Here is a 5,215-nt window from a genome sequence, read left to right on the forward strand (position 1 = left end):
TGCATCGCACAACAACTGTGAATACGTAGTAATCAGAATAGCCATTTGCACTGAAGGATACAGGGCAATATATGACGGCATAAATCATAACACATATCAGTGTGTAGTGTGCACATAAACACAGCGTCAGTTGCATCGCACGACAACTGTGAATACGCACTGCGTAGTAATCAGAATAGCCATTTGCACTGAATGACACAGGGCAATATATAATGGCATAAATCATTACACATAACAGAGTACGTAACAGCGTCAGTTGCATCGCACAACAACTGTGAATGCGTAGTAATCAGAATAGCCATTTGCACTGAAGGATACAGGGCAATATACAACGGCAAAATTCATACACATATCAGTGTGTAGTGTGTACCTAAACACAGCGTCAGTTGCATCGCACAACAACTGTGAATACGTACTGCGTAGTAATCAGAATAGCCATTTGCACTGAGGGATACAGGGCAATATACGACGGCAAAATTCATACACATATCAGTGTGTAGTGTGTACGTAACACAGCGTCAGTTGCATCGCGCAACAACTGTGAATACGTAGTAATCAGAATAGCCATTTGCACTGAAGGAACAGGGCAATATACAACGGCAAAATTCATACACATATCAGTGTGTAGAGTGTACGTAACACAGCGTCAGTTGCATCGCGCAACAACTGTGAATACGTAGTAATCAGAATAGCCATTTGCACTGAAGGAACAGGGCAATATACAACAGCAAAATTCATAACACATATCAGTGTGTAGCCTAGTGTGTACGTAACACAGCGTAAGTTGCATCGCGCAGCAACTGAATACGTACTGCGTAGTAATCAGAATAGCCATTTGCACTGAAAATACAGGGAAATATAAGTGGCATAAATCATACACATAACAGTGTGTAGTGTGTACGTAACGCAGCGTCAGTTGCATCGCGCAACAACTGTGAATACGTAGTAATCAGAATAGCCAGTTGCACTGCAGGATACAGGGCAATATCATGGCATAAGCAGAACACACACAATCAGGTACATAAACACAGCGTCAGTGGCATCGCACAACAACTGTGAATACGTGGTAATCAGAATAGCCATTTGCACTGAAGGAAACAGGGCAATGTATAGCGGCATAAATCATGAACACATATCAGTGTGCAGTGTGTACATAAACACAGTGTCATTTGCGTTGCACAACAACTGTGAATACGTAGTTAAATCAGAATGGCCAGTTGCACTGAAGGATACAGGGCAATATAACGGCACAAATCATAGCACATATAGTGTGCAGTGTGTACATAAACACAGCGTCAGTGGCGTAGCGACAACAAATGTGAATACGTAGTTAAATCAGAATGGCCAGTTGCACTGAAGGATACAGGGCAATATAACGGCACAAATCATAGCACATATCAGTGTGCAGTGTGTACATAAACACAGCGTCAGTGGCGTAGCGACAACAACTGTGAATACGTAGTTAAATCAGAATGGCCAGTTGCACTGAAGGATACAGGGCAGCCTGACAACATAAGCTGTGTAAGCACATCAATGTAATGTTACGTAGGCCCAGCGTCAACAGCATAAGCGGTAACGACTGCGCAACCCCGTAGTCAAGACTGACTAGAAGGGGGGTAAACACTCACCGAATTGCGGTTGTGCACTTTTCCATTGTCAAGAGTGGGGCGTCTAGAGACTCATAGCATCCGCACTTTGCGCCTTTTAGACACGCAGCCATGGCCTTTGCCTCATCCCTCTAGACGCGCGTCTTTGCGCATGACTATCCATAGGACGTCGTGGAAGACGGAGTCTTTCTTGAAGTAGCCTGGCTGAGATACCGGGCTAAGTATCCTCCACAGAGCCTATCGCGTCGAGTCCTTCTAGCGAGCACGCGAAAAGGACCGGAGTGGCGACGGGCAGCGTTAAACTCGTCTTTGGGCAGGAGAGGGCCCACCAGCGGCCTGCTGGCGGCAGTGGGCCTCATCCCCGCTGATGCCCGGGTTATTCCCCTGAGGGCGCGCACTGTCCGGCACATGCCTGTCGTCCGTGAGTGCGGCCTCGGTTGATCCTTGTTAGGGTAGAGCGAGTCAATAGGACCCGCACATATCTGGCATGTAGCAGCCATCGGATGCGGGGAGGAAACATGGTGAGTAACCTCTATTGCAACTTCCACGATGACTTCAGATAAGACTTCTAGCGTGAAGAAAGAGATTCTGACGTAATTGTCGCGCCCATGCTATTTATACTGCCCGCGGTCCGGTCAGCATTTGCATGTTTCGCGTCAATTGGCCAGCTGTCTCCAGCTGGCGTTAGCCAATAAGATTTCAGTGAAAATGAGGAGGAAGTTCCCATATACGTCAGTGACGTAATGTCGAAGTGACCGCCTTGAAAGGGAACTCAACATTGAACACAGAGGAAGTGCATGCAGGTGAGGGCCAGAGAGGATGATGGGAAATGTAGTGTCCGTGACAACATAATGTAACATGTGGAACGCACATTTTGTAATTAATAATAAATCTTTAACAGAAATGCTAATTTCTCGTGTGGATAAAGTTAATATACTTTACATTTATCACTACATCAAGTGTCCATAATTAGAATCAGACACAGATTAGTGGAGCATTATTAAAGCGTAGTGCAGAATCAAACTAACTCAACATTACTGATGGATTAATGTGGAGATTCACACACATCAGTGTCTTTTTTATTTATTGATTTTATTATTATTGTATTGTGTTTAATGTGTTCATATTTTGTGTGCTGCAGGGTTTCTGTGTCTGGAATGAAACTGCAAATAAAGTGATTTTGTTTCCGGAAGTAAAAGTTGTTATAATATTTTGTATTTTTACCATATTTTGTCTTTATTTTGCTCTTACTGCATAATCATAATTTGATCCACTTACAGTATGACAAAATCTTAGTATTATATCACTGTATTTCTGGATGTTCATATTCTGTTGTCTTTTTTGAATGGTTTTATATTGTGGAGTTTGGTCTGGTTTGCTGAGTGCTGATGCGGTTGCATGTGCATTAACTGTTAATGATGTTTAATGCATCTTTGTTTGGTGTTTCTGGAGTTAATTCAGGCTATAAAAGAACTCTGAGCAGCTCATAAACACCATCATCTCCTGATGAACAGCGTCTTCAGTCTTCAGTCTGATTCCAGGTAAGATCATATTATTGTGTCGTTGTGTTTCAGCCTTTATTCAAACGTTAGCACATGTTGTTCAGCTTGTTGACTCTCTAGTGTGCTTGATTATGTGTAGAAGAAATTAAAGAAATGAAGATGGAATTGTTTAAAGCAGGTTTGGAAGTTTTCTTTAAGGTCCTGTCGGAACCAGTTTCCATTTCAGGCTCTTGATATTGATTTGATGATGATGTGATCAGCTCATAAACTTCATCATCTGTTTCCAGGTGAAAAGGAAATTGTGCTTTTTTGGGCATACTTATTATATTGAAATTATACTGTACTAAGTGCGTATTAAACATATTATTTTGAAACAACAGTATATTAAGTGTATTTCAAGATATGCTTAAGATCAATTTAAAGTTTTTGCAATATATTTTAATATATAAAATTCAAGTACATTTAGTGCATTTAAGTGTATTTCTTTACAGTTCATTTAAAATATACTTTCATATTTCTTAAACTACAGTGATCATATATGTGAGGCTTAATTTTAATGTACTTCAAGAACATTTTAATAGCATTTCAGCTCATTAGAAATATATTAGCATTACACTAATAGTTTATTATAAAGCTGTTTTAATCAGTATTCAAAATGATATATTAAAAGTGCAAAAATAATTAAATATAAATGTGAAGACATACACTTTGAAATCAAGAAAACTTTAATATAGTATCTTGTACATTGCAAAATAAATACCTAGAGTACATTAAAGTACAGCAGCAGATATAATCTCTGGAACAAAATACATTATAATAAAGATCAGTGAAATGCTATGGCAGAGCTATATTATACACTTCTGTAGAGCTTCTGTTATACCTGTATTACTGAAGAGTACACTATGAATATTACATCACTCAATAAATAATCCATCTGAGTTTGATCATCATTCTGAATATGATCTGGATGAAGTCTTTGACATAAACATGATTTTCTCAGCTTTTTGCTCTTAATTTTTGATTTTTTATTAAACTTTCCCACTTTCAAGTGTTGTATGCATGTTTTCTTTTTTTAAAGCAGAGTGTCGATTCTTTCTTTTGATATATTACATGTTCAGATATTCATACAACAAAATATTCTGTGGGCCGTGAAGCTTTAGTGAAAATGATCTGAAACACTTGCAGGGAAAGAGTTATAAACGCTGAGTGAACTTTATAAATGAAGATATAAAGCGTTCTCAGATTACTCCAGTCGTCGTAGTTGAGCCGAAGCGTTTGTGGAAGTTAGACTGGTTTTTCACTCAAACCACCATTGTTAGTTAATTGTGTCTTTAAGGTAATTACAGTTGCACACGTTTGTCTGTAATCTCAGGCATTTCCTACATTAGATCCACAAGCTTTAAGATGTGTGTTTGTACAGTGTGTGCAGTGAATGAAGAGCTCTTTAAACACGGCAGTGGAAACTTGTGAAACATCTGTCAGTCTGTGTGTTGCTCCACAAACTTCTGCTTTGACCTGCAGACGAAACACACAATCCTGTCAGTAACGTAAGTTCTTCAAGATTTATTCCTAGTTTAATAAACCATTGTACACTTGCAGCTGTGCTGGACTGAATATTCAGAACAACAGCATTCTTGCTTCTGTGATATTGTTCAAATGGAGGATTTCCAAACTTTAATCTTAGCTTTCTAACATGACACACATCTCCTCTAAAGAACATGTAGAGCAAACTGAGGAAACTTTATTTCAACAATCACACAGAAAACAAGTTATGTCATATATTTTTCACTAATGTTTTTAATAAAGTAGTAAATAGTAAATGAATGCATGTTTTTAAACTAATGCCTGGTTTGTTATTTAGTGTTGCCTGTCAAGATTTCATGAAACAATGGCAGAACAAAACGCCAGTATCACCGGATCAAGTGGAGATTATTATATCAACGCCAGCATCACCGGATCAAGTGGAGTAGATTATGACGATCAGATGTGGGACGTTCTCTGGAAACTTGTGTCTACATACCCATTAATTATCAGGATAATTGCATCCATTGAGATTCCAATCATGATCTTAACTCTGTTTGCGTTGTTTGCTCTTATCAAATCTAA

At 39.0% G+C, this 5,215-nt stretch overlaps 1 long non-coding RNA gene across 1 annotated transcript; it reads left to right on the forward strand.

Moving 5' to 3' along the window:
• Positions 1–3,090: 3,090 nt before the first annotated feature.
• LOC309505582 lies at positions 3,091–5,215 on the forward strand. Its single transcript, XR_014208496.1, has 3 exons — positions 3,091–3,148; positions 4,530–4,656; positions 4,971–5,215. It is a non-coding gene; the product is annotated as an uncharacterized lncRNA (long non-coding RNA).

The sequence above is a fragment of the Leuciscus leuciscus genome, assembly GCF_965113295.1.
Source record: "Leuciscus leuciscus genome assembly, chromosome: 9".
Lineage (NCBI taxonomy): Eukaryota > Metazoa > Chordata > Actinopteri > Cypriniformes > Leuciscidae > Leuciscus > Leuciscus leuciscus.